Genomic DNA, 18994 nt, shown 5'->3' with positions numbered 1-18994 from the left:
ATATTTTGTCAATGTCAATAATATCTGCACACGGCAACTACAATATGTTTAGGAAAAGATTGTGGTTATATTTTTTTTTTTTTCAACTAAGTGAATGTTACCTGTAGTAACAAGTCTGTGACAGGGATGCAAAGTCTGGTCTCCTGCATGAAATTCTGTTTCGCTACACTGCCTTCTGCATTGATGCTTAATTTAGCCATTGGATGTAAATTACGGGGTTCAGATTTGTCCAATATGAACATAATTCCTGGGCTGGAAACTGAGACTACCAAAACCAATATGTGTTGTATGTTCATTTTAGGTCAACTGAAGGACACCTAAACATGGCTAGATGCTTTGGCTGTTGCCAGAATCAAACCTTTGTCCCCTTCTGACTACCTCCAGGCAAGAAAATCATTACCAACATGTGCTGACACATTCATGTTTCTATTAGCAATTATTGACATAATAAGTAATACAACATGTTGCTTGTTGTAGGTATGCGATACTACATTAATACATTAATAGGTGTTGAAAATGACACATACAGTAGTTTTATGGAGCACAGTGGCTTCATAATGCCTGGCTCAGATTTAGAGCCACTGTAATCTACAGTCAGCACTTCTGTCTGATGCTTAATGGTTTTACTGCACTCTGGTATAGCTGAAAATGGTTGCATTATTGTATTTGCTAGACAGACACACACATACACACTCTCTCACACACACAGCATGCACATATGCAGAGGCACACACACACACACACACATGCAGACTCTCTACCATAATGACCTTGACTAAGTAGCTCTCCAAATAGTAAGTGACTTTTAGAGCACTCTGCCTTTCCCTGCATTTGCACTGCCTTTGCCTCATTCTCTCTACACACTACAGTACAGGGTCTTATCAGTGGCCGCAGTGTGTGTGCGTGTGTGGGTTATGTTTATGTGTCACCCTTTAATGTTTAATAAGTGTACACATTTTGTTCAACCATGCCTAGACAAGACAGTAATCAGGTTGGACCTCATTGTTGATCCTGAAAAGGAGCTGCCTAAAGACTTAAACAATGACAAACTCAAATATTGGTAACTGTAAAGTTAGATCATTCCAACACAGACTGAAATAATCAATAAATATGACCAAGTTAGGAAATTCTCCTGCATATGTTTGACATTTAAGTAATTTGTTTCTGTCTAAGAGCTCAGTAAATGCAATATTCATCAAGAGTCTGTTACTAAATTATGTATGTGCACTATTATTTTGAAAATAAGCAGGCCTAAAATATAAGGCCGGCTTATTTTCAAAATAATAGCGTTTTTGCCTCAGCACTAAGATTCATGACAAACAGACAATAGCTTCACAGTTGAAGAACTGTTTAATGGCACGCCCTGGTAGCTTCCTGGTTAAGACACACATAACCACAACATCCGTCGATCGATCCCCACTGCGTACCTCTGTTGCATGTCGTCACTCATCTCTCTCTCCCTCGTTTCTGGTCATCTGTCTACTGCTGCTATAATAAAGGCACAAAATGCCCCAAAAAGCAGTCTAATTATCATAAAAAGATTGAGTCGTTCCAAATGTGAATGTTACATGCGTCAAGTGAGATTAAGCATTCCTAATCCAAGATACAAATCACAAAGACAATACTGAAAATATTGGTAGCACTTTACAGTAATCATAAGATATTGTGCTACTCAAGGTCAGGCTTCACAGCATTGATTAAACACAGGAATTATTTTGTTTTATTTCATCATCTCTAGTCCATATGTGCAATGTATCACATGATTTTTTAAAATTGTATTTATTTATTTATTTGTTGTTTTTAAGGATACAGGGTGATAACGACTCTTGACAGTGAACGTGGCATGACTTTAACAAGAACTTTATAACAATGAGAGATGGGATTTCCTCACCACCCTGCACATGACTTCTCCTAAGACATGCAATGTTATTTCCTGGAATATAGCATATATTTAATACCACTAACAGTACATGAAAGTGCTGGGGTGTGATTTCAGTTTGGGACACATGTGTGTCCATCTGTGCATACGCATGTGTCTATCAGCATGTCCTCTTTGTACATCTGTTCATTTACTGCATCTCTCCATGTTAGTATTAGTGTGTGTGCATGTGTATGAGTGTGATGGTACTCTTGTCTTTGTAATGTTCATGCACGTGTGTGTGTGTGTCTGTGTGTGTGTGTGTATGCATCGGGGTCACCGATAATTTGCAGTGTGAACGCTTGGTTTCTCCCCAGCAGGATGATTTCCTCTGTCAGCAAACTGTGAGCTGGAAAATAGACCCATATTATGATGAGATTAACTTTAACGGTCAAGGATTTCAGATCTTTCCAACAAAGTCACTGAAGATTAGGACGTTCAATGACATTTCTCTCTGATCTGCACTTGTGCAGTTTTCTGCCGTGTTAGTGCAGTTCAGTTGAGTCTAAAGCTGTTTTGTTTGCTCTGTATAACTCTCCTCTCTGTAGATTTCTCGCTAAAAGCATGTGATACGTTACTTCTGGGAAATATCTTTTACCAACACAATTGGTCTTTAAGCTCTACAATCTAAAGTAGAATATATGGTTTTGTTTTGTTAATGGTGTTATATGTTAACTCCCAGCTGTATGAGAAAAAGAAGTTTGCAGCATAATGTAAAGACAAAATTTTAATAAATGAATCTGCTCCTCCACATACCTCTGATTTGCTCACACAATTAAAGATCTGAAATATACCATTCTTTAACATCTCCTCTAGTAACTATAATATCAAAGTAAACCTTCAATTATTGGAATATTGACACAGCTTGTCTGTTTCATCTCATTACAACCGAAAAAAAGGAAAAGAGCTGTATTTGTGTTTTCTTTGCAGATACGGTGGATAGGGAAGATTAAAGACGTCTTGTCCTGACAACTCAGAAAAAAAAGAGAGAGAGAGAGAACAATCTGACAAGACTTAACAAAACCCATCGCAGAAAAGGAGAACTTCAAACAGAATCAAAACCTGCAGACGATGAAGGAGCGATGCAAACACACCACCTTAGGCTCTGTCTGTCTCCATACCTGACTGTCTGTCAATCTGTCTGCCTTTCAGTCTACCATCTAACTGTTTTACAGTAAAAAAGTGGCATATATATATCCTGCATCATCACTGCTGCTGCAACAACTGCAGCCAATTCTTACCCTCATGATGCAAATTAGAGATCAGCTGTCATGTTGTCATTAAAAAGCTGTTTCTCATTCAACTGCTCCACGTTAACCCCCACAAACACCACAATTCCCAAATCTCACATATACTGCATATTACAATAAAGTGAAAAAACATCTTAAAATAGTACTTTGACATTGGATCAAATGTAACCACTATATGGTTTGATTAGCATCAGTGTGTGTGCGTGTGTGTGTGTTTGCACATAGGTGTGTTTTGTGCAACTGACAGTTAGCTGGCGGACAAGCTGTCACAGTTCTCTGCTCTGCCGTTCCCAATGGACTGATTATTATAGAGCTGTTATCTCTCTTTCTCTCTCTCTCATAGACACACACATACACACACATCATTGTGAATGTGATACTGACTGCTGTGTAATACTGTACATCACACTCTAAGCTCTGTCATCACAACCACTTTAATTAGAACTTAGAAGTGTGTGTACGTGTGTGTGTTAGCAAGTGTGCTCGTGATTTTCCATCCAGTCTAATCAAAGTTGCAGTAATCAAGTCCGTTGCTGACAGAAAAGATGCTAACTTTACTTTTATATACACTGATAAAAATGATACTTTGGATCAACTTTAAATAATTACTCTAATTTATTACATCCAAATGTATTAGTTTTTTCTCAAAGCATATTTATGATATGGTTGAAACCTTTGATTTTGATTAAATCTTAATCAATATTTTTACTTTTCATTCACACAAGCCAAAAAGATGACTTATCATTTAGTGACAATTTAATTTTTTCACTTTCAAAAAACCTAAAATTTACTATTATATTTAGGTATAGTTTTTACATTGAATGAAACTATATAAATCATTTTAAATAATAAAAATAATAAAAGGTCAGTTTATGCAGGTCAATACAAATCATTTTTGTGCTTTTCAACAACTTCATTTCATCCTTTCTAAAAATCTAAAATCTACTATTACATCAAAGCAGAATTTTACTTTCAGGTGAAACTCAAATGCCCTCAGACTAATTCTCATCCAAAGACTTTAATATAACACTTGAGGATTTTAATAATAACTGAATTGCTAACAATGTTAAAACATTATAGTCACAAATGTTAGTGACTTGGGCTAAAGGCTCATCCCAGAGTGAGACAACATTATCAGTATTCTCACTATACAATAGCTGGTCATGGTGAATTCAGCATTTTCTGCATTTGCAGTGTTATACCATCAGTGCAACAAAATAGTCATGCCATAGTAGACTCTCTGTTTTTAAACAGGTATTCTAAACGGAGCAAATCAGAAATGTTGGACTCTCCAGTTATCTTAGAATATGATGCCCCAAAAATTTTGATGAAGGCTGAATGAATGTGGCTTATTATTGAATACAAGCATTGAACACAAACATGCTGTATCAAAAAGTCTGTCACAGATTTATCAGAGTTTAACACTCAGACCGAGCACTCAGTGCATCATTTGCTTTGGTTCAATGTCCATGAATATTTTTGCAGTGCATCAAAAGTGTGTTTGAGCTCACTTGGATAAGTTTAGCACATAGACAAGGCCAAACAACATGACACATGCATGTGTGACGGAGGGCAACTCACTGAGGACTTCCACACCCTCAATCACAATCCCAGTCTTGGGTGAGTGAGTGAAGAGGATCCTCTTCCTCCCTGAGGACAAACACTGCCATGGTGCACTCTCTCTCTTCAGCTTCATCCTTCTCAACAATCTGATAAAAGAAAAGTTATTTTATCTGATGAAAAGTGCCTGATGCACTCAACCAAGCTCTTATTTTAACTTAAATTGGAGATGTACACTAATCTATAATTCATTAATGTTTATTGACATTGAAAATCAACATAAATAAATGTATTTTTTGTTATTTAACACAGATTCAGTCTTTTGCAGTAGGTAATATAACGATTTAAAGTGTCCAGAAGAGTCCGTTATTGACAGAAGAGATGCTAACTTCATTTTTATGGGCCTCTGATTGAGGCATCAAATCAGAATGTTCACTGTTACGACCCAGCTCATTAGGGAAAAAGGAAGCAACATAAAACCAGATTTAGTTGGTAAAATAGTTATTTAAACAGCACCCGTGTGCCTAGTGTGTCTAAACAAAGAAGATGGTCAGCATTTGAGTTATCAGTAATCAGCGAAAACTATACCTGGCCCAGTCTGCAGGTAATTAACTAGAGCCTCAATTAACATTGAAATCGAGCCCATACAGAGTCAAAACACTTTCTAGTAAAGGCAGTTTGGGAGACACAGTGGCAAGCTGCTCACATTAAATCACAGCCGCCCGACTGACAAGTTGGCCAAACATTTATAGGCTCAATTCCCCAATTGAAACGTCTGGATCGGAGGGCTGGACCAGGTGCCACACCAATCAGGATCACCGAAGAAGCCAAGAAATGGGTGGAGCAGCCGAACCATGGGACCATACATAACATCAACATCTTGTCTTTTAATGTTTTATTCAAAGACAACATCTTGTTTTGTTTTTTTCATACAGAGCTGCAAATAGCTTTTTTTAAGGCGTCAATCTGTGAGGAAGCTTAGCCAGAGCATCAAGTAGTGGCGTTATGTTTGATACCGAGGCTCCGAAACGTGTCGAATGCATCCTGCAGATTCCACTGATGCCTCGCCAGATAGAAAACCTTGGCCCTTACAGTACTGATTGAACATTAAGATCATACGTGTTATAAAATGAGGTCAACCCGTATTTGGCCCATATATGTTTAGAACATTTTGGCCAAGAATTTAACCTGTCACCAAAATAAAACTGCCCTCTGGGTCCTTCACTTCCTGTTCACATTTGAAAGGGATATTCTTATTCATATGAATGGCTGCATCTCTGTTATTACTATCATAGGAAGAAAACTAAATTTGGCCAACCCAGTCTTTTTTAAGTGTCAGATGTTCTATGGGCCAGATTTTCCACGAAAATCCAACGGATGTGACATTTTTGCACGCTCCTGAGTGCCTTACTTCTCTCCCACTAACATCAACAAACGACCGGCATCTACCACAACAAAAACGGTGCTGCCCAACTAGAATAGCCCCTAATAGCAGATATTAGCTCTCCAGCTAATCAGACAGCTAACTGCCTCCGTCAACCGCCACACATTTCACAACAAAACACCCCTACAATGACAAGTCGCCCACTCCTGAGCACACACAGCTAAAACAACATTATTTCCTCAACAAAGGAGCAGAAAACAAACTCCAGAGCAATAGCAGAACATAGTTTACCCCTTTTGTTTTTTCTGTTGGTAGTCTAAAGGTGGTAATAAGCACAAATTTCACAACAAAACCACAGCTCATCGCTCCCTGGCCACAGCTTGCTGAGCCTACCAGTGTTTAGTAAACACGATTGGGGAAAAGAGTCGGCGGTTTGGAGGGGGGCTGACTGACTGGGAGTGAGAGATGCTTTGCTGAAGCATGTGGCAAAACACAACATTAGAGATTTTTTATGTTATTATGAGAAGCGAGCCCCTGTGTGAGTGCAAGCAACAGGATGCTGACAGCAGCTCACTTAACGGCCACTGGTGTCACTAATGAGAAGGAATTTCTGATTCATACATATAGAACCTTTAATCCAACATTCAGAACAACTTTATAACATTAATATAAAATATTAATGACAGAGCTTTGAAGTGACATTATCTGGATAGTAATATCTATCAAGATGGCTGATGTCAGATCAGCTATAATCATCTTAGCAGGCTGGAAATATATGGTCTAATGATGACAACTGGAAACTAGAATAGTATGTAAGGGAGCCATCTTATAGGGTACATGGCCAGTCAACAGTGATCTCTTTTGTGCCTTTTTATGTCTTACTTAAAGCAATTTGAATTTCCTTGTCGGCGAAAGTTGCTATACAAATACATTGGCCTTTCCTCATCTTGTGATGCAGCAGTGGAGCAGTTTTCTGAGTTAGAAGATGTGTCTAAAAATGTCTAAATGAAGAAACTGATGTACACTGTGCTCAAAAAATTTATCTTGTTGATTAAGAGCATAATTGGCCCTTTCTTTAATTTAACATATTGTTACATATTGATTGTCAAAACATGTTTTTTGGTGGGACGTTCCTTTAACTGTGTGGTCAGTACTAAAACATATTTTTCCTTGGATTTTCTATAAGTAGCTGTATTTAATTTATAGTATGTGTTCAGCCATTGTTGAGGGAGACTTTCCTCCCAAGAAAAAACAGAGGCATTAGTCATTTCAGAAAATGCCCCAAAACAACATATGATTACATTCAGGTGATGAAGCCCTCTAGTAGTAATTACAGTAATTATGTAGTAAATATTATAATTATGACTACACAAAGTCATAAAGTCCACAAGGGAGGAGGTTGAGGTGATAGGTCAACAAATCATTTCCTGTTTCTTACCAACGATCAACTTTGGTTTCTTTTAACTATGACCGTAATTGTTCTCTAACCATCACCCAGTGTTTATTACTGTAACTATGACGACGAAGGTCCTCTAACCTTAACAAAGTAGTAATTTTCATCCAAACCCTGATCTTTTGCTAAATGTTAATAAGCCAAGTTGATTCGGCCTAAACCTAAGCAAACCTTAACCCAAGCATTGTCAGAAAACGTTTTTTGCAGGCACAGACTGACAATGCCATCCTGTCAATAACAGCATCAGATCAATGTATTTTCTTGATTAATTTGGAGAACTTGTTGGTTTTTTACTGTAAACCAACTATGCTAAAACCAGACACACATCACTATGTGAGGTAGAGGATTTAATCCTAGTAAAGAGGGTTTGTCAAAGTTTTAATGAACTTGGTTGGCAATTGAATACATGCATGAAAATGATGTAATACTAATTCTTCACCATGAATTTTGCAAGTCACTTCTTGTCTGAGGTAATGTTCGAAACGCAGTGTATGAGATTCCTTTTCTTGCCCTTTTAAGACGCCTAACATCTTTCCCTGCCTTGTTCTGTCTCCAACATCAGAAGCTATAGCACAGCCTTGCATGTTGCGCTATGTGTCTGTAATTCCCACTGACAAGTGTGTTAATGGATGACAATAGCAGAGAGGAGAGCGCCATATGTCTGAGCCTGGGGCAGCACGGAGAATGGCAGGGCACACAAAGACGAACAGGGAGAGGGGGGAACGAATAAAGAGAGGTTGAGATGGAAGGAAGGAGAGGAACGAGAAAGTGAGCTGAGAGGGTAAAGAAGAGAAATAGGGAATCCAGGGGAAAAGGAGAAAAGAAGGGAGGGAAAATATGTGGTCGGAGGGGAAGTAAGAGGGCAGGAGAGAGGGGAAACAGTAGAAGAAGGTACTTCTTGAATAAAAGAGAGAAGCAAAGGACAGAGGAGAGACACAAACAAAGAGAAAACAGAGGGAAAGAAGAGAAAACATACCAGAGGAGAAGAGAAGAGAGGAAAGGAGGCAGAAGGGGAGTGTTTTCAGGGAGAAAACAGGCAAGATATTCACCTCTTCCTCTCCTCACTAGTTTCTTTTCATCTTTCATTTCTCACTCTCCTCTTTATTCCTTCTCCCTCCTCCCTTTCCCTCCCTCCTTCCTCTTCATCTGCATCTAAATATCAGTGATCAAACTGGGATCATTTCAGTTCTGGCCAGAGGTTTTTCAAGTAGTTGACTGTTGAAGAAAAGCTGCTTCCTGACTTGACTGAAGTAGGAGTGAATTGAGTCAGGCACTGTGATGTGCTGTCTGTAGTGCAGCCATGTTAACATTCCAGCAGTGAAAAGTATAATTATTACAGTTTTCAGGAGGTTAGCATAGATTTACGTCTTCTGTTGCTTTATATCCTTAGTAGCAGAGTGAGGCTGCTATTGTATTTGTCCTATTCGGCTTTTTTTTTTTTTTTTTAATGGATAACAATTTGCTATTAGATGCAATTTTATATTTTTGTTTGATTTCATAATTTCAATTTTATTGCAGTATTTGCCATTAAATATTAGTCAAATAATGAATTAAATTAAAAACTCCTTGTGTCTTGCAGACTCAGATGAATTTATGATGTCTTCATAATAGCATTATGAAGACATGATTATTTACAGAGTGGCTCAGGAGGTAGAGCAGGTCGTCTACTAATCGGAAGATTGGTGGTTTGATCCCCGGCTCCTCCAGTCCGCATGTCTAAGTGTCCTTGGGCAAGATACCGCGCCCCAAATTGCTCCCAAAGGCTACACCATTGGTGTGTGAGTGTGTTTTTGAATGGGTGAATGTTGGCATGTAGTGTAAGGCGCTTTGAGTGGTCAGAAGACTAGAAAGACGCTATATAAATGCAGTCCATTTCCAATTTATCACCCATTTTCATTTTTCTACTTTAATTTTTCTTGCTCTGTTTAAGTTTTCATAATGTATTTTTCCAGTTATCACACCCAAGCTCAAGAAATGTACTTATATTACGCATTTCTCAGGTTTTCAGAACAGAAGTGCTCACATGCTATACATTACCAGACAAATGTTTGGACACACTTTCTCATTGCCTAGAATGAGAAAATGTGCCCACACTTATGACTGGTACTGTACATATGACAATATGATCATTGTATATGCTAATTTGTTCTATAATCAGCTTTACGTATTCTCTATAACTGACTTCACAAAGGCTGCTAAATGTTTTTGTGACATAATTATCATGGCTGCCTTGCTTTGTGGAAAATGTCGCCGGAGTTTGAGAGCCTGCTTCTGGAGTATGTATTAGTCATTTTACTTTACTTATTGTACGGCATCACAAATTGTAGTATCAAACTAGTCTGAAATAGATTTACATTTGAACATGGTTTTAAAACTCCCAGAATTCAAAAACTGTCTTGATATTTGAATTCAAGTGCTGATAAAATGGCTCTGTTGTGAGCAAGTTTGGATTACAGTTTTTGGTGGTGTCAGTGTGTAATCGCTTCTGATCAGAAGTACATCTCATCTCAGTTGCCAGAGCTTCACTTTTAGTGTTCATGAAATCTCAACTTTTCTCTCTTCGTCCCATCTCCTTTCATGTCTCTCCTTTCATCTTCCCATCTCCTCCTCTTTCAACTTCCTGTGTTAGTCTTGTCCCGCTGCATCCAGTCGCACACAAACTCACACATACACTCGTCTTTATCTCCTCACATACAGCTCCAAATTATGGAGCTAACCGATCCATTAACAGGAAGAAGAGAGGGAGCCAACATGTCTAATATCAGACAGGACAGCATGAGAGATGTGGAGGGGACAAAAGAGGAAAAGAGAGGAGGGGACATCTTATTGAAATGGAAATAGAACAGGCCAATTAAAACATTTTCACTGAGAGCTTGTTTGTATCTCCAGCTCAGCTCTCACGGATTATATATACAGCACATTATGGAGTAATGAATATGAATAAATTGAACTCCTCAATTACCACGCCACCACTGGGTCTCAATTAATATACTGTGTTTCTCAATCATAATCTAAATAAATATATTTCTCACTCATAACCTAAAAGCATTCACCTTTAAATCACATCACAATGAGACTGTAAATAGATACAAAATTCTCTTCATTTGTCACTTCAACAATATCCAGCATACAGTCTTGTCAATTGTAATGTAAACTAATAGATGTATTCTTTTTAAAGATGCAGATGTATGTGAAAGCAAAGTGTAACGAGGGAAATAATACATATTCATCCTACATTTTAGCGGTGTTAATGATTAAACTCTTTAGTTGTATTATATGTAAATCCACCTTTGGAATTAATACTGACTGGTAGTGAATCTTAATAATGACTCTAACCTCTGTATGCCTCGATTATTCTGTACACCTGGGATTTGACAATACTGTAGCACTATCCAACAGCCAGTTGCTGCTTAATTATTGCAAAAGCAGGAAATGCTTCTCTAGCTGGAGCAGACAGTTTTGTATGCAGTCAACATTTTTATAATCTAGTTCAAACCTAGTAAATCTATTATGATTATGGATAGACACAGTCTATAGAAAGTTCAGTTCCCTTACATTAAATATATCATATATCTCAATCAAATCACACTTAAAGGACTAAATAAAAACTCTTTTTGTTCTTTTGCAGCCTGTCATTAGTAATGGGAATTGAATTGATCATTTTTATTGCTATTAAGTCTTCTGTTTACATAGATGTTTTTAGCAATTCATTTACACTTATTTGTTTCCTTTTTGATATACAAAGAAAAAACATTTGGAGACCTTATCTTGTAATTATGACTTCCATATATCATAATTATGACCTACTCTCACATAATTACAAAAAAAGAATATAAGAAAAGAACAAAGAATAAAGAAATAATTACAAGATCTTAAGTCATAATTATGCAATACAGAGGTCATAATTACAAGATAAGGCCTCCAGTTTGTTTTCCTTTGGAGAATGCAATGCGCTACCGTAAAAGGAGCAATTTTTGAGAAAACTGAAAAGCCAGTGAAGCTCTTGAAACAACCAATTGTGGCCTGAGTCCAACATTTTCTAATTTAGATGAACTGGGAGATTAGTTAAAATGACACTTAAAAGACTTGTAACATTTATGTTAGCATACTTGCATAAAATACAATATACTTAATGGCAATCAGAATACACAACAGGTAAACCCCAGTAATTTATTTTACTCTTTCCTGTTTATGTAATTAACTAGCAAATAAGATAATTACTATACTGTATATGATATATGTGTGTTATACATAGTACCATATATCTTCCTGTTGGAATCAGAGGGGACCAGTAGGCTTGAGGGGTTGATTATACTTTGTTGATGCAGTATTGGCAGCTTGTCTTCCATGAGCCTCCGTTCCATAATGGTTTTTTCCATAGAGGGTGTCTTTTATGTCTCTGAAGCTGAATGATGATACTCCAGTTTTATATCCACATTTGACACTGATTCATCGCATGAAGATTAAACTTCTCAAAGTCAATCTGCAAGTGTTTTGTGTACCCAGAGCAAGCCTGGTCCAGTCCTAAAGTCACTGCAGCCTTCCTCCACTAGATGAATGAGAGAAACTCCTGTTGCATTTTTAAAAGATCTTTATTGAATTTTAGAATAAATAACAATTCCATATAGAGTACAACCAGTGCCAAAGTGCAAAACATCCATAGTGCATAGAGAATTTGGTGATATTGCATAAAGTGCTGTTAGTTCATAAGTCCAGTATGTTCGAGGGGAGGTGCCGAAATTTGTCCAGACTTCTCCTCCTATGGAGGTCAGCAAGTATCTGTTGGGTTGGCCACTTCACTTAAGCCTTTAGTTTAGGCGTCAAAGGGCAAGAAGTCTCAGAGGACTTCATTTACTGTTGGGAAAGACCCTGTGTTACTGCACTGTCACTTGGAGAAAAGAAAAAAAATGTAAATGAATTTATTAGCTATATAACCAAAGTACTTAGCAAACACTGTCTTTCTTTCTCCTCCCTCAATGCTTCTCTGTGTGTCCCTTTGAAACCAAAAGGTTCATGACTCCAAACATGTGCCTGAAGCTGTGAGGCTGGAATATGCACAAAAGCAGACAGAAACACACATGAAGCCCTCTGCCAGAAACTCAGCCTTTAAATCAGATGGTCATCTTGCCTTCACTCTGACACAGAGAAAGGTGCCTTTGGACTTGGGTGAGTGTATGACACAGTCCAGTGTTTCACTTACTAGAGAAGAGAGTTCAAAAGGGCTATGCTGTGTGTTTGACAAAAATCATGAATGTGATAGTACTTACCTAGGCGTGGGAAGACAAGACAAGGGAGCTATCTACCTGGAAGTGACCAGTCAGAGGAACTGAGTTTGAGGATTATTGCTGCACATATTTCTGGTCTCCAAAAAGCAACTGTATCTGTGAATTGTTAACAAAACTCTGCCTCTGTTACATTTTGCACCATGAGTGAGAGGGCATAATGTTCTAAAATTTTACACAGTTTTTAATTCTTTGCTCAGTCAGGTGGCAACTGACTTTTCCCTGTCTTCACAAGTTCCACAAGAAAGTCCATTGTTTTTTTTTTCCTATGTCTGCACAAGTTTACTCACACAGTCCATAGACAGGCAGGTTAGTTAGGTGGATTTTAGATTCTAAATTGCCTTTTGTTTGTCTAGTTTGGTTTGTCTTGTAGAGGTTTGTAGAGATCATGGTCTGTCTGTTTGTATAGTACCACCATGATAAACTGGCAAATACTGCCTTTCATCTAACGTGTGCTGGAATAAGCCTTGCACATGCATACTGTATAATGAATATGCATGGGTAGATATGGGATTTATTATCCATGTGACAGCCACAGTCCTATATAATTGTTACCTTGGCTCACTATCCTCTTTGATATTCAGTTTGGAAAGATAAACCCCAATGAGTCCTGTTGTTCTGAGTTACTACTTGCCCCTAGCCCATTTTTATGCATTTCCAAACTTTACCATAAAGCAACCGGTGCTGGAAAAGACCTTAAGTGTATAAGATTGTACTTAACCTAACTAATAGCTACTAAACAGAGTTCCTGAATAGAATTTATTATTATAGAGTAGAAATATTTTTTAACATCGCTGACTTGAGAATGACTAACATCTGAAGACAGTTTGTCATATCGTTGTCCTGTCTCCTATCCCCCTTATATACCTGAATCTGTGCTTGCTGCCTCTCCGAGCTCCAATCCTGTTCCAATTCTGTCTGAATAATCCATATACGTTTAAGACCAAAAAAGGCTTAGGGTCAATTCATTTGAATATTAGAAGTCTACTTCAGCATCAGAAACTTGATCACTTGAATATATTAGTCTCTCAAGCAGATCCAGATATTTTGGCTCTTTCAGAAACATGGCTTAAGAATAGCATTAGTGAGTCTGAAGTGGCCTTAAATGATTATAATCTTTTTTAGAATTGACAGAGTTGGAATTGGGGCAATGGGGTGGCCATTTATGTTGAATCTTGTTTTTTCTATTTCTATTCTACATGCTGTTACTGTGCCCAAATGCCTTGAATTCATTGCACTAAAGATAAATTGTAGGTCTAATAATTCCATTGTTGTAACTGGGATTTATAGACCTCCTTCAGCTGATGCTAGGTCTATTGATTATTTGGCAGAGTGACTCTCTTGGTATTCTAACTCGGAAATTATAGTTTTGGGAGATTTTGACATTGATTGGTTGACTGTTGCTTCTGATTATTAAAAGGAGGTGTCTTATAGCCTCAATTCATCTCAATTATACAATGAACCCAACCCACTAGTCCTAATCTGAAGAGTCCTTTAAGATCTGCTCTAATTGATATAATCTTTTCTAACAGGAGTGACAAAATCATTGCAGGTGGTGTTTTCGATTTAGGGATTAGTGATCATTGTCCATATTGCATGTATTAGGAACACACACTTGAATAGAGCTTCATCATGAATTAGCTATAGATTTTTTTAACAAAAACGTTCCCTTCTGTTATAGGTAAGCATGCACCTTTTACAAAAATTAGAGTGAAAAATAGATGTAGTCCATAGTTTTCCCCTGAATTATCAACCTTATTCATGTCAAGAAACTTGCGACAAGCTTGGTCCCTCACTAGACGTACTAAAGAGGCATCCCACTGGGTTTCATTCAGAAAGATTAGAAATTAATGCACGTCCCTTGTGAGAAAGGCTAAATCTGATCATTATTTGAACTTGGTCTCTAGCTCTTATTCAAACCCTGCAAAATTTTTGAAGGTAGTAAAATCTAATAAAAGCAATTCGGCTGCCTCCCTACCTACTCATATCAAGTTTGATGATTGCTTAGTATATGATCATAGGGAGATCTGTTCTTAATACACTTTACAACCGCTGGTCACATTTTTGAGGACGAGGACAGTGGGTCCCCTCCTACTAACATTGACCATCTTTTTTATTAATCATGATTAGGCTATGTACCTACTCTAAATCATGCTTCTCAGTTTATTTTAGATCCTGTCTCTCTCAGAGTAGTTACTGAGGCTCTTCAAATCAATCTACTGGTGAAGACAATTAAGATGCTTTAGGCTCCACTAATTGTTGAACAAATAACACATTTTTAACCTTTCTTGTTCACAGAGTTTGGAAAACCGCTCATGTCCAAATCAGGGTGGAGAAAGGAGTGATCCAGATAACTATAGACCAATATCCAAATTGTCTTGTTTGGCTAAAATTCTAGAGTCACTTATAAATTGTCACCTTGAGGAATTTCTCACGACAAACTCTTTTCTGAGCCGCATCAATCCGAGTTCAGGCCTTCGCACAGTACTGCCTTGGATGAGAAAAAACATTGTGCTTCATCTTTGTGGACCTCTCCAAGGCATCTGACACTGTTGATCATTCCTTGCTTTTACCTATTTAAGTAATGTTGGTTTTTTGTTCAAGTGCTTGTGCATGTTTTCTGAATTACTTATCTGATCGGCAGCAGTTAGTAAACTTGGGAACTATTTGTTCAGAGTTTTTACTGATAACTAAGGGTGTTCCACAAGGTTCAATTCTGGGTCCAGTTCTTTTTACTATTTATATTAATAATACTTTTCATCTTTAACTAACTGCTATGCACATTTATACGTGGATGCCACAATATCGTATTGTATTGCAGACTCTGCTCAGCTAGCTGTGAAGAACTGACAACATTCCTTTGACGTTCTCCAAGCTGCACTTAATGATCTTAAACTTGTTTTAAATTACATAAAACTAAGTTTATGTTATTCTGTTATTCTGTTATTCTTCCACTGTCAAGGATCCATTATTGAAAGTAACAGAATATAAATACCTTAGTATATGGATAGATGACAAATTCACATTCAAATTTCATATAGACAATCTTGTCAACAAATTATGACAAAAAAATTGTTGTTGTTTTTTTGTCTAGAAACAGAACTAACTTTCCTATGCTTTGTAAGAAAAAAAAATGTTGAAGCTGTTTTTCTCTCTGTCTTGGATTATGGTGATGTGATTTATAGGCATGCCTCTGCTTCTACTCTTAAGCCCTTGGATGCTGTTTATCATTCTGCCCTTAGGTTTATTACTGGTGATGTTTATAGCACTCATCATTGCATCCTGTATGAAAAAGTTGGGTGCTCTTCTCTGTCTGAGAGACGTGATAGGCATATGTATTTGTTTATCTACAGGGCCCTTATTGGGATGCTGCCATCTTATATCACATCTATGCTAGACTGGTCCTCTGGACCACATCAAACTCGGTCTACTGGCTTTCACTGCAAGTCCCTCGAGTTTGTACTGAGCTTGGAAGATCTGCTTTTGGTTTCTATGCTCTTTACAAAACACCCTAAGAATTAATACTTTGGTAACTCTTGGTCAATTTAAATCTATGAGCACAAATTCAGCTTCCGTTTGTACCGTTTGTTTTAACTGGTTTGCTTTTGTATTTTGTATCTTTTATTAACTGTATCTATATACTTTTTTAATTGATTTTTTTTATCTTGTATGTTTCAGCCGTCAATGATTTTTCAAGTTTAATTACAGGCAATAACAATGATCATTGATCATCAATGATCATCAATGATCATAACTTGATTCATTTACTGCGTGTCACTGCATCACACCACTGTTGTCTCTTATGATGTGATGTTATGTTGCTTTTTGTCTTTTTGTCTTGAGTACATCCCTAAAAACATTTCATTCATTTCAGCTTTTTTGTTCTTGGTATTCATTTGTCTACAATGGTGGACTTTATTGTTCTATCCCTGACAAAGTTGCGTTTTAAAATATATTTAGGCGTTGTCAATAAAACTAAACCCTTCCTCTGATGGTGAAATAAGCTAATTTGTTCCTTGACTGGTAAATGTTTTTAGGAGTGGGAAGGTTTTATGGTGTATGAATCCTGCATGTATCCAGATGCTGTATGTATCCAGAGGTCGTGGACCAGTGCCCAAATTCAGAGCAGGTTCATTTCCTGGTCCTAACGAAGCTTGCTTTGTGGGTGCAAAAGACCAGTTTAAGACAGAACAGAAAAATAAGCCTTATTTGTAATGTTAACAATGTTAATTGAAACTGATGGTTAGTATCCATTATGTTAACTCTGTTGGGACTGCTTGTGGAGAAAATTGCCAGAATAAACATGAAGTGAAAATGTATGTAATTGCATCTAAACTGACTCAGTCTTAGAGAAAATAATGCAGCCATGAGTTTCTAGTAGTGCTGAGACCTCTGCTCTCTGTCTCCCACAGCCTCTTAGATGAATGCTCTGTGCTTTCTGGAGCTGACTTTGTTGTTTTCCCAGGCAGCCATGTGCAACTAGGCTAATGAGTACATTTAGCTGGAAAATGCTGAGGTAACACTTTCATCACACTGTGGTTGTGTGTGTGTGTGTGTGTGTGTATGCGGCGTTTGTGTGTGTGCATGCACCCATGGATTTGTGTATGTGTGTATATCATCTGTTTATTAAGGTCACAGTGAGAGATTGAAGTTTGAACTGAAAAAAATAATTAGAGACTCAGAGACTCATCCTGCTCCTTGCATCACACCTTTCTACTCACAACTATTTCTCTCCTCCTCCCTGCATTCCTCTTTTCCTCAACCCCCCCCCACCCCCCAGCCCCCCGACCAACACACACACACACACACACACACACACACACACACACACACACACACACACACACACACTCTCTATCTCTTTTTGTCTACCATTCCCCCACTTGCTCTCTTGCTCCCTGTCCCTTCTTTCTATCCTTCTATTCCTATTTCAATGTCTCATTTCATTTTCCTCCTAAAGTATTCTTCCTTTTCATGATATTTACCTTCTGACTAGGTGTGCTTCAACTGAAAAATCTAAATAAAGTAATGAGAAAGAATATGTGGGAAAATGTGGGAGAGAGATTATGAGGACACACTTCAGAGGTTTTGATGGACTGCTGCTCTTGCTGTTGTTTGACAATCTGTCCATGGTTCTCAATAGTTTCAGAATTCACTCAAGTTTTTGCAAACAAAAGTTCTGATGCTGCAATGAAAAGTCACAAAAGTTAGATTTTCCTGTGCACAGTGTTTACTGGACAACTTCTTGACACAATAAATCTGTAACTATTGTTGTTGCAAGATAAAAAAGCTTATTTGCAGTTTGTTTCTTGAGGAACTAAAGTGTCAGTTGAGTAGTTTCAGCTGGAAGATTTAATTCTCTCCAACCTCTTATTGAAAGATTGTCTTCATGCAGAGGGCACACACAAAGTGATATTTTTGGAGAGTGTATCTGCAGTAGTTTGAGTGATGTGAGCAGGAAGTTTTTGTTCCTCAGCTTAAAGAAAAAAAACTGTACATGGCAATGAGGGAGTGACTTTGGCCCTCGTCAGCTTTTCTCTGCCCTTCTGTTGTGTGACTCATCCATAGAGCAGATGATGAATATGTCCGTGAAAGAATTATTTACAACTGTGTACTCCAATTTAGTTTCCAATTATGAGTAACATATTCAGCAAAGAATTAATAGAGAACTGACTCACTTGTTTCTGAAAGGTTTTTTAATATGATTGAGCTGTTTAAAGGTGTGCCTATTATTCAACTGAAACTTAACTCATTAAACACAGAGGACAGTGAGTAAAAGTGTGTTTAACTTCCTCTCTCAGTACACTGCTGCAGTAATACAGAGAAAGAGAGAGTTGCTCTCTAATCTAGCATTAGTGAGGCTACTTCTTCTCTAGCCTGGTGGGTCGTCTCCTCTGCTCTGCTGATGCCTGTCCTCCGAGCATCCGTTCAATACTGCAGGAATATGTTTCTCCCCATTACTCTACACTTGCTTTCACAAAATTTGTCTCACAGAAGTTTTAGCAGGGGGACTGTAGGCAACAGCTTTTGGATTTTTCATTATTTACGATATCACATTTATCCCAGATTTTATCACAAAGAAGAAATTAAATGAAACAGAGTTTTAATTAAACAAGATGTAGTACAAAAACAAGTTGTGAACATAAA

The 18994-nt window shown here is 37.6% G+C and overlaps 1 long non-coding RNA gene across 5 annotated transcripts in view; it reads left to right on the top strand.

Annotated features, from left to right (window-relative positions):
* LOC121905150 overlaps positions 1-18994 on the top strand; it is a 142813-nt gene that overhangs the window by 25781 nt on the left and 98038 nt on the right. For 3 of the 5 annotated variants that reach the window (XR_006098362.1, XR_006098364.1, XR_006098366.1), the window contains exon 3: positions 12575-12731. The exons of 1 other annotated variant lie outside the window; for it this stretch is intronic. This is a non-coding gene — a long non-coding RNA (uncharacterized LOC121905150). Of the gene's footprint in view, positions 1-12574; positions 12732-15145; positions 17243-18994 lie in introns of those variants that run through there. One more of the 5 variants, XR_006098365.1, reaches the window with a different exon arrangement.

This window comes from Thunnus maccoyii, chromosome 10 (genome assembly GCF_910596095.1).
Source record: "Thunnus maccoyii chromosome 10, fThuMac1.1, whole genome shotgun sequence".
NCBI lineage: Eukaryota > Metazoa > Chordata > Actinopteri > Scombriformes > Scombridae > Thunnus > Thunnus maccoyii.
Note: the sequence above shows the minus strand (reverse complement) of the source record. Positions and strands in the feature narration are given on the sequence as shown.